The sequence below is a fragment of the Mesoplodon densirostris genome, chromosome 7 (assembly GCF_025265405.1).
Source record: "Mesoplodon densirostris isolate mMesDen1 chromosome 7, mMesDen1 primary haplotype, whole genome shotgun sequence".
Lineage (NCBI taxonomy): Eukaryota > Metazoa > Chordata > Mammalia > Artiodactyla > Ziphiidae > Mesoplodon > Mesoplodon densirostris.
In genome coordinates, this window is record NC_082667.1 from 56,107,338 (window position 1) to 56,119,445 (window position 12,108).

The 12,108-nt window shown below is 40.5% G+C and overlaps 1 protein-coding gene across 3 annotated transcripts in view; it reads right to left on the reverse strand.

Moving 5' to 3' along the window:
• The window catches only part of MYO7A (myosin VIIA), a 96,027-nt gene that overhangs the window by 27,234 nt on the left and 56,685 nt on the right, over positions 1-12,108 (reverse strand). The gene's annotated exons all lie outside the window — the stretch shown is intronic.

The following is a 12,108-nucleotide window of genomic DNA, read 5'->3' on the forward strand; positions in this document are numbered from 1 at the left end:
TGAAACGACAGCTGAGCCCCAGGGGACATGCAACTAAGGAAGAAAAGCTGAAATCTCTCTTCACAGCTGCGCAAACCATGAACTGACACCCCCGTGACTGGCCTTGTAAAGTTAGCACCTACAGAACATCTGAATGGACAACGAGTGCTCCTACAGCCAAGGCAGGTCTAGCTTTAGCAGCTGTAGACTTTGTGGGCACATACACATGAGGGTTGGGCTGGCCTAGAATTGGAGCTGCCCCCATAGCATCCACAGTGGGTCCAGATCCATGATTACTGCAATCCTAGGACCTGACTTCAGTAGATCTATGCTGGTGGTCTGGTGAAAACAACATATGAGAGACACCAGGGCCGATTGCTGGCATACCCACATTTAAGGTGGGGCTGAGAGCAGTGCCAATGATGGTGTAATCTGAGAGCTCGCACAACAAGTGAAAGGTGACACAACAGAGCATCCCCACAGGTGAACAGCTCCAGAGGAGGAATACTCAGTGGCTTCCTTCCCAGTGGGAGTGCTCCAGTCCTGCCTACCTCACAGTGCAGATCAGAAACACAGCTAAGAAGCAGACCTGGGGGCCTCTACTCCAACAACTAGGGAGCACAGCCCATCTCTGACAGGGCAGTGACAACCACAGAGCAAAGGGGAGGCTCTACTCAGTATCCAGTACAGGCTATGGTCACCACCACATCAGTCATACCTCCTATAAAGGGGCTAGTGGCCAGAATACACTGAGGAAAGAAGTGGCAGCTATCTATACTAAAAACAACCCTCACACCAAAAAATATTAAACCCACGCAGGCTACACATGGACATTCCCACATAAAATAGCCCTCCAAGACAGTGTGAGAGTCTGGCATTGGGCAGAAGAACCCCCAGAGCATTTAGCCCCGAAGGCCAGCACGGCTTGAGGGCAGGAGCTCCACAGGGATGGAGGAAATGGAGACTTCACTCTTGGAGGATGCACACAAGGTCTCACGTGCACTGGGACCCAGCACAAAGCAGTACCTGATAGAAACCTGGATTATACCTACCTAGGGGTCTTAGAGGGTCTCCTGGGGAGGCGAAGGTCAACTATCACTCACTTTGAAGGCTAGGACACTGAAGGCCCAGGGAATACTGATCAGAGTGAGATCTTCCGGAGCTGCACATTTCAGCACCAAGACCCAGCTTGAGAGCTGGAAAGTCTCAGTCCAAACAACGCCCAAGATAAGGACACAGCTCCACTCATCAGAAGACAGGCTGCCTGAAGTCATACTGAGCTCACAGCCACCTCAAAACACACTGCATGACAAGGCCCTGCCCATAAGAGAGACAAGACACAGCCCCACCCACAAGAGGGCAGGCACCAGTCCCTCCCAGCAGAAAGCCTACACAAGTCGCTGGACCAACCTCACGCACCGGGGAGCAGACACCAGAAATGAGGAACTATGATCCTGCAGCTTGTGGAAAGGAGACCCAAAACACAGAAAGTCAGACAAAATTAGTTGACAGAGAAATGTGTTGCAAATGAAGGAACAAGATAAAATCCACAAGAACAACTAAATGATGAGGAGATAGGCAACCTACCTGAAAAAGAATTCAGAGTAATGATAGTAAAAATGATCCATAATCTCAAAAAAAGAGTGGAGACACAGATTGAGAAGGTACAAGAAATGATTAACAAGTAGCTACGGACTTTGCTGGTAGCACAGCAGTTAAGAATCCGCCTGCCAATGCAGGGGACACAGATTCAATCCCTGGTCCAGGAAGATCCTACAAAGCGTGGAGCAACTAAGCCCATGTGCCACAACTACTGAGCCTTCACTCTAGAGCCTGCAAGGTGCAACATCTGAGCCTGTGTGCCACAACTACTGAAGTCTGCGAGCCTAGAGCCTATGCTCCACAACAAGAGAAGCCACCACAATGAGAAGCCTGTGCACTGCAACAAAGAGTAGCCCCAGCTTGCCGCAACTAGAGAAAGACTGCAAGCAGCAACGAAGACCCAACACAGCAATACATACATACATAAATTTAAAATTTTATTTATTTATTTATTTAGTTAGTTATTTAAAAAACCCGAGGAGCTAGAGGATTTAAAGAACAAATACAAACAGTTAACAAGGACCTAGAAGAAATAAAGATGAAACAAGCAACGATGAACAGCACAATAAATGAAATTAAAAATACTCTAGATGGAATCAACAGCAGAATAACTGAGGCAGAAGAACGGATAAGTGACCTGGAAGATAAAATAGTGGAAATAACTACTGCAGAGCAGAATAAAGAAAAAAGAATGAAAAGAACTGAGGACAGGCTCAGAGACTCTGGGACAACATTAAACGCATCAACATTTGAATCATAGGGGTTCCAGAAGAACAAGAGATAAAGAAAGGGACTAAGAAAATATTTGAAGAGATTGTAGTTGAAAACTTCCCTAATATGGGAAAGGAAATAGTTAATCAAGTCCAGGAAGCACACAGAGTCCCATACAGGATAAATCCAAGGAGAAATATGCCAAGACACATATTAATCAAACTGTCAAAAATTAAATACAAAGAAAACATATTAAAAGAAGCAAGGGAAAAACAACAAATAACACACAAGTGACTCCCCATAAGGTTAACAGCTGATCTTTCAGCAGAAACTCTTCAAGCCAGAAGGGGCTGGCAGGACATATGTAAAGTGAGGACGGAGAAAAACCTACAACCAAGATTACTCTACCAAGCAAGGATCTCATTCAGATTTGATGGAGAAATTAAAACCTTTACAGACAAGCAAAAGCTGAGAGAGTTCAGAACCACAAAACCAGCTTTACAACAAATACTAGAAGAACTTCTCTAGGCAAGAAACACAAGAGAAGGAAAAGACCTACAATACGAACACAAAACAATTAAGAAAATGGGAATAGGAACATACATATCAATAATTACCTTAAATGTAAATGGACTAAATGCTCCCACCAAAAGACTCAAATTGGCTGAATGGATACAAAAACAAGACCCATATGTATACTGTCTACAAGAGACCCACTGCAGACCTAGAGACACATACAGAATGAAAGTGAGGGGATGGAAACAGATATTCCATGCAAATGGAAATCAAAAGAAAGCTGGAGTAGCAATTATCATATCAGACAAAATAGACTTTAAAATAAAGACTACTAGAAGAGACAAAGAAGGACACTACATAATGATCAAGGGATCAATCCAAGTAGAAGATATAACAATTGTAAATATTTATGTACCCAACATAGGAGCACCTCAATACATAAGGCAAATACTAACAGCCATAAAAGGGGAAATCGACAGTAACACATTCATAGTAGGGGACTTTAACACCCCACTTTCACCAATGGACAGATCATCCAAAATGAAAATAAATAAGGAAACACAAGCTTTAAATGATACATTAAACAAGATGGACTTAATCGATATTTATAGGACATTTCATCCAAAAACAACAGAATATACATTTTTCTCAAGTGCTCATAGAACATTCTCCAGGATAGATCATCTCTTGGGTCACAAATCAAGCCTAGGTAAATTTAAGAAAACTGAAATTGTATCAAGTATCTTTTCCGACCACAACACTATGAGACTAGATATCAATTACAGGAAAAGATCTGTAAAAAACACAAACACAGGGCTTCCCTTGTGGCGCAGTGGTTGAGAGTCCGCCTGCCGATGCAGGGGACACGGGTTTGTGCCCCGGTCTGGGAGGATCCCACATGCCGTGGAGCAACTGGGCCCGTGAGCCATGGCCGCTGGGCCTGCGCGTCCGGAGCCTGTGCTCCGCAACGGGAGAGGCCACAGCAGTGAGAGGCCTGCGTACTGCAAAAAAAAATAAAATAAAAAGAAAACAAAAAAACCAAAAAAACCCCCCACAAACACATGGAGGCTAAACAATACACTACTTAATAACGAAGAGATCACTGAAGAAATCAAAGAGGAAATTAAAAAATACCTAAAAACAAATAACAATAGAGACACAATGACCCAAAACCTATGGGATGCAGCAAAAGCAGTTCTAAGAGGGAAGTTTATAGCAATACAATCCTACCTTAAGAAACAGGAAACATCTCGAATAAACAATATAAACTTGCACCTAAAGCAATTAGAGAAAGAAGAACATAAAAACCCCAAACTTAGCAGAAGGAAAGAAATCATAAACATCAGATCAGAAATAAATGAAAAAGAAATGAAGGAAACAATAGCAAAGATCAATAAAACTAAAAGCTGGTTCTTTCAGAAGATAAACAAAATTCATAAACCATTAGCCAGACTCATTAAGAAAAACAGGGAGAAGACTCAAATCAATAGAATTAGAAATGAAAAGGGAGAAGTAACAACTGACACTACAGAAATACAAATGATCATGAGAGATTACTGCAAGCAACTCTATGCCAATAAAATGGACAACCTGGAAGAAATGGACAAATTCTTAGAAATGCACAACATGCCAAGACTGAATCAGGAATAGAAAATATGAACAGACCAAACACAAGCACTGAAATTGAAACTGTGATTAAAAATCTTCCAACAAACAAAAGCCCAGGACCACATGGCTTCACAGGCAAATTCTATCAAACGTTTAGAGAAGAGCTAACACCTATCCTTCTCAAACTTCCAAAATATAGCAGAGGGAGGAACACTCCCAAACTCATTCTACGAGGCCACCATCACCTTGATACCAAAACCAGACAAGGATGTCACAAAGAAAGAAAACTATAAGCCAATATCACTGATGAACATAGATGCAAAAATCCTCAACAAAATACTAGCAAACAGAATCCAACAGCACATTAAAAGGATCATACACTATGATCAAGTGGTATTTATTCCAGGAATGCAAGGATTCTTCAATATATGCAAATCAATCAACGTGATACACCATATTAACAAACTGAAGGAGAAAAACCATATGATCATCTCAATAGATGCAGAGAAAACTTTCAACAAAATTCAACACCCATTTATGATAAAAACCCTGCAGAAAGTAGGCATAGAGGGAACTTTCCTCAACATAATAAAGGCCATATATGACAAACCCACAGCCAACATTGTCCTCAATGGTGAAAAACTGAAACCATTTCCACTAAGATCAGGAACAAGACAAGTTTGCCCACTCTCACCACTATTATTCAACATAGTTTTGGAAGTTTTAGCCACAGCAATCAGAGAAGAAAAGGAAATAAAAGGAATCCAAATCAGAAAAGAAGTACAGCTGTCACTGTTTGCAGATGACATGATGCTATACATAGAGAATCTTAAAGATGCTACCAGAAAACCACTAGAGCTAATCAAAGAATTTGGTAAAGTAGCAATAAACAAAATTAATGCACAGAAATCTCTGGCATTCCTATACACTAATGATGAAAAATCTGAGAGTGAAATCAAGGAAACACTCCCATTTACCACTGCAACAAAAAGAATAAAATAGGAATAAACCTACCTAAGGAGACAAAAGACCTGTATGCAGAAAATTATAAGACGCTGATAAAAGAAATTAAAGGTGATACAAATAAATGGAGAGATAAACCATGTTTTTGGATTGGAAGAATCAACATTGTGAAAGACTCTACTATCCAAAGCAATCTACAGATTCAATGCAATCCTTATCAAACTACCACTGGCATTTTTCACAGAACTAGAACAAAAAATTTCACAATTTGTATGGAAACACAAAAGACCCCGAATAGCCAAAGCAATATTCAGAACGAAAAATGGAGCTGGCAGAATCAGGCTCCCTGACTTCAGACTATACTACAAATCTACAGTCATCAAGACAGTATGGTACTGGCACAAAAACAGAAATATAGATCAATGGAACAGGATAGAAAGCCCAGAGATAAACCCATGCACATATGGTCACCTTATCTTTGATAAAGGAGGCAGGAATGTACAGTGGAGAAAGGACAGCCTCTTCAATAAGTGGTGCTGGGAAAAATGGACAGGTACATGTAAAAGTATGAGATTAGATCACTCCCTAACACCATACACAAAAATAAGCTCAAAATGGATTAAAGACCTAAATGTAAGGCCAGAGACTATCAAACTCTTAGAGGACAACATAGGCAGAACACTCTATGACATAAGTCACAGCAAGATCCTTTTTGACCCACCTCCTAGAGAAATGGAAATAAAAACAAAAATAAACAAATGGGACCTAATGAAACTTAAAAGCTTTTGCACAGCAAGGGAAACCATAAACAAGACCAAAAGACAACTCTCAGAGTGGGAAAAAATATTTGCAAATGAAGCAACTGGCAAAGGATTAATCTCCAAAATTTATAAGCAGCTCATGCAGCTCAATAACAAAAAAACAAACAACCCAATCCAAAAATGGGCAGTAGACCTAAATAGACATTTCTCCAAAGAAGATATACAGACTGCCAACAAACACATGAAAGAATCCTCAACATCATTAATCATTAGAAAAATGCAAATCAAAACTACAATGAGGTATCATCTCATACCAGTCAGAATGGCCATCATCAAAAAATCTAGAAACAATAAATGCTGGAGAGGGTGTGGAGAAAAGGGAACACTCTTGCACTGCTGGTGGGAATGTGAATTGGTACAGCCACTATGGAGAACAGTATGAAGGTTCCTTAAAAAACTACAAATAGAACTACCATATGACCCAGCAATCCCACTACTGGGCATATACCCTGAGAAAACCATAATTCAAAAAGAGTCATGTACCAAAATGTTCATTGCAGCTCTATTTAAAATAGCCAGGAGATGGAAACAACCTAAGTGTCCATCATCAGATGAATGGATAAAGAAGATGTGGCACACAGATACAATGGAATATTACTCAGCCATAGAAAGAAACAAAATTGCGCTATTTGTAATGAGGTGGATGGACTTAGAGTCTGTCATACAGAGTGAAGTAAGTCAGAAAGAGAAAGACAAATACCATATGCTAACACATATATATGGAATTTAAGAAAAAAAATGTCGTGAAGAACCTAGGGGTAAAACAGGAATAAAGACACAGACCTACTTGAGAATGAACTTGAGGATATGGGGAGGGGGAAGGTTAAGCTGTGACAAAGCAAGAGAGAGGCATGGACATATATACACTACCAAACATAAGGTTGATAGCTAGTGGGAATCAGCCGCATAGGACAGGGAGATCAGATTGGTGCTTTGTGACCGCCTGGAGGGGTGGGATAGGGAGGGTGAGAGGGAAGTGATATGTGAACATATGTATACGTATAACTGATTCACTTTGTTATAAAGCAGAAACTAACACACCATTGTGAAATAATTATACTCCAATAATGTTTTAAAAGAAAAAAGATGATACAAATAGATGGAGAGATATACCATGTTTTTGGATTGGAAGAATCAACATTGTGAAAATGACTCTACTACCCAAAGCAATCTACAGATTCAATGCAATCCCTATCAAACTACCACTGGCATTTTTCACAGAACTAGAACAAAAAATTTCACAATTTGTATGGAAACACAAAAGACCCTGTATAGCCAGAGCAATCTTCAGAACGAAAAATGGAGCTGGCAGAATCAGGCTCCCTGACTTCAGACTATACTACAAATCTACAGTCATCAAGACAGTATGGTACTGGCACAAAAACAGAAATATAGATCAATGGAACAGGATAGAAAGCCCAGAGATAAACCCATGCACATATGGTCACCTTATCTTTGATAAAGGAGGCAGGAATGTACAGTGGAGAAAGGACAGCCTCTTCAATAAGTGGTGCTGGGAAAAATGGACAGGTACATGTAAAAGTATGAGATTAGATCACTCCCTAACACCATACACAAAAATAAGCTCAAAATGGATTAAAGACCTAAATGTAAGGCCAGAGACTATCAAACTCTTAGAGGACAACATAGGCAGAACACTCTATGACATAAGTCACAGCAAGATCCTTTTTGACCCACCTCCTAGAGAAATGGAAATAAAAACAAAAATAAACAAATGGGACCTAATGAAACTTAAAAGCTTTTGCACAGCAAGGGAAACCATAAACAAGACCAAAAGACAACTCTCAGAATGGGAGAAAATATTTGCAAATGAAGCAACTGGCAAAGGATTAATCTCCATAATTTATAAGCAGCTCATGCAGCTCAATAACAAAAAAACAAACAACCCAATCCAAAAATGGGCAGTAGACCTAAATAGACATTTCTCCAAAGAAGATATACAGACTGCCAACAAACACATGAAAGAATGCTCAACATCATTAATCATTAGAAAAATGTAAATCAATACTACAATGAGATATCATCTCATACCAGTCAGAATGGCCATCATCAAAAAATCTAGAAACAATAAATGCTGGAGAGGGTGTGGAGAAAAGGGAACACTCTTGCACTGCTGGTGGGAATGTGAATTGGTACAGCCACTATGGAGAATAGTATGGAGGTTCTTTAAAAAACTACAAATAGTACTACCATATGACCCAGCAATCCCACTACTGGGCATATACCCTGAGAAAACCATAATTCACAAAGAGTCATGTACCAAAATGTTCATTGCAGCTCTATTCACAATAGCCTGGAGATGGAAACAACCTAAGTGTCCATCATCGGATGAATGGATAAAGAAGATGTGGCACATATATACAATGGAATATTACTCAGCCATAAAAAGAAACAAAACTGAGCTATCTGTAATGAGGTGGATAGACCCAGAGTCTGTCATACAGAGTGAAGTAAGTCAGAAAGAAAAAGACAAATACCGTATGCTAACACATATATATGGAATTTGAAAAAAAATGTCATGAAGAACCTAGGGGTAAAACAGGAATAAAGACACAGACCTACTTGAGAATGGACTTGAGGATATGGGGATGGGGAAGGTTAAGCTGTGACAAAGCAAAAGAGAGGCATGGACATATATACACTACCAAACGTAAGGTAGATAGATAGTGGGAAGCAGCCGCAGAGCACAGGGAGATCAGCTCGGTGCTTTGTGACCGCCTGGAGGGGTGGGATGGGGAGGGTGGGAGGGAGGGAGATGCATGAGGGAAGGGATGTGGGAACAGATGTATATGTATGACTGATTCATTTTGTTATTAAGCAGAAACTAAAAAAAAAAAAAGAATCTACCTACCAATGCAGGGGACACGGGTTCAAGCCCTGGTCTGGGAAGATATCACATGCCTCGGAGCAACTAAGCTCATGAGCCACAAGTACTGAGCCTGTACTCTGGAGCCTGCATGCCACAACTACTGAGCCTGTGTGCCACAACTACTGAAGCCCGTATGCCTAGAGCCCATACTCCACAACAAGAGAAGCCACCGCAATAAGAAGCCTGCACACTGCAATGAAGAGTAGCCCCCACTCACCGCAACTAGAGAAAGCCCAGGAGCAGCAATGAAGACCCAATGCAACCAAAAATAAATAAATAAAATAAATTTATTTTTTAAAAAAAGAATACTCTACCCAGCAGAGCTCTCAGATTCAACAGAGAACTCAAAAGCTTTACAGACAAGCAAAAGCTAAGAGAATTCAGCACCACCAAACCAGCTTTACAACAAATGTTAAAGGAACTTCTCTAGGTGGGAAAGAGACCAGCAACTTAAAACAATCTGGTATAAATATACACTGCTAAATCAAAACCTCATGGGAAATGCAAACCCAAAACTACAATAGATACACACACACAAAAGAAAAAGCAACCCAAACACAGCACTAAAGATGGTGATCAAACCACAAGAGAAGAGAACAAAAGAGGAAGGGAAGAAAAAAGACCTACAAACCCAAAACAATTAAGAAAATGGCACTAGGAACATACATATTGATGATTACTTTAAATATAAATGGATTAAATGCTCCAACCAAAAGACACAGATGGGCTGAATGGATACAAAAAACAAGATCTGTATATATGCTGTCTACAAGAGACCCACTTCAGACCTAGGGACACATACAGACTGAAAATGAGGGGATGGAAAAAGATACTCCATGCAAATGAAAATCAAAAGAAAACTGGAATAGCAATACCTATATCGGACAAAATAGACTTTAAAATAAAGACTATTACAAGAAACAAGGAAGAACACTACATAATGATCAAGGGATCAATCCAAGAAGAAGATATAACAATTGTAAATATATATGCACCCAACACAGGAGCACCTCAATATATAAGGCAATTGCTAACAGCCATAAAAGGAGAAATCAACAGTAACACAGTAATAGTGGGGGACTTTAACAACCCACTTACACCAAGGGACAGATCATCCAGACAGAAAATTAATAAGGAAACACAAGCCTTAAATGACACATTAGACCAGATAGACTTAATTGGTATCTATAGGACATTCCATTGAAAGCACCAGAATACACATTCATCTCAAGTGCACATGGAACATTCTCCAGGATAGATCACATCTTGTACCACAAATCAAACTTCACTAAATTTAAGAAAATTGAAATCATCTCAAGCATCTTTTCCAACCACAATGCTACGAGATTAGAAATCAATTACAGGGAAAAAAAAACTGTAAGAAACAAAAACACATGGAGACTAAACAATATGTTACTAAACAGCCAATGGATCACTGAAGAAATCAAGAGGAAATTAAAAAATACATAGGGACTTCTCTGGTGGTCCAGTGCTTAAGATTCCATGCTTCTACCACAGAGGGTGTGAGTTCAATCCCTGGTCGGGGAACTAAGATCCCACATGTCACATGGCACAGCCAAAAAGATTTTTAAAAATACCTAGAGACAAATGACAACAAAACCATGACAATCCAAAACCTACAGGATGCAGCAAAAACTGTTCTAAGATTATATAGCAATACAATTTTACCTCAGGAAACAAGAAAAATCTCAAGTAAACAACCTAACCTTATACCTAAAGCAACTAGAGAAAGAACAAACAAAACCTAAACTTAGTAGAAGGAAAGAAATCATAAAGGTCAGAGCAGAAATGAGTGAAACAGAGACAATGAAAACAACAGAAAAGAGCAATGAAACAAAAAGCTGGTTCTATGAAAAGATAAACAAAATTGATAAACCTTTAGCCAGACTCATCAAGAAAAAAATGGAGAAGGCTCAAAACAATAAAATTAGAAATGAAAAAGGAGAAGTAAAAACTGACACCACAGAAATACAAAGGATCATAAGAGACTACTACAAGCAACTGTATGCCAACAAAATGGACAACCTGGAAGAAATGGACAAATTCTTAGGAAGGTACAATATTGAAGATGGCGGAGTAGAAGGACGTGTGCTCACTCCCTCTTGACAGAGCACCAGAATCACAAGTAACTGCTGAAAAATCATCGACAGGAGGACACTGGAACTCACCAAAAAAGATACCCCACATCCAAAGACAAAGGAGAAGCCACAATGAGGTGGTAGGAGGGGCACAATCACAATAAAATCAAATCCCATAACTGCTGGGTGGGTGACTCACAAACTGGAGAACACTTATACCACAGAAGTCCACCCAGTGGAGTGAAGGTTCTGAGCCCCACGTCAGGTTTCCCAATCTGGGTGTCCAGCTACGGGAGGAGGAGTTCGTAGAGAATCAGACTTTGAAGTCTAGCGGGATTTGATTGCAGGACTTCGACAGAACTGGGGGAAACAGACACTCCACTCTTGGAAGGCACACACAAAGTAGTGTGCGCATTGGAACTCAGGGGAAGGAGCAGTGACCCCATGGGAGACTGAACCAGACCTACCTGCTAGTGTTGGAGGGTCTCCTGCAGAGGCAGGGGGTGGCTATGTCTCACCATGAGGACAAGGACACTAGCAGCAGAAGTTCTGGGAAGTACCCCTTGGCGTGAGCCCTCCCAGAGTCTGACATTAGCCCCGTCAAAGAGCTTTGGTAGGCTCCAGTGTTGGGTCACCTCAGGTCAAACAACCAACAGGGAGGGAACCCAGCCCCACCCATCAGCAGACAAGTGGATTAAAGTCTTACTGAGCTCTGCCCACCACAGCAACATCCAGCTCTATCCACCACCAGTCCCTCCCATCAGGAAACTTGCACAAGCCTCTTAGATAGCCTCATCCACCAGAGGGCAGACAGCAGAAGCAAGAACTACAATCCTGCAGCCTGTGGAATAAAAACCACATTCACAGAAAGTTAGACAAGATGAAAAGGCAGAGGGCTATGTACCAGATGAAGGAACAA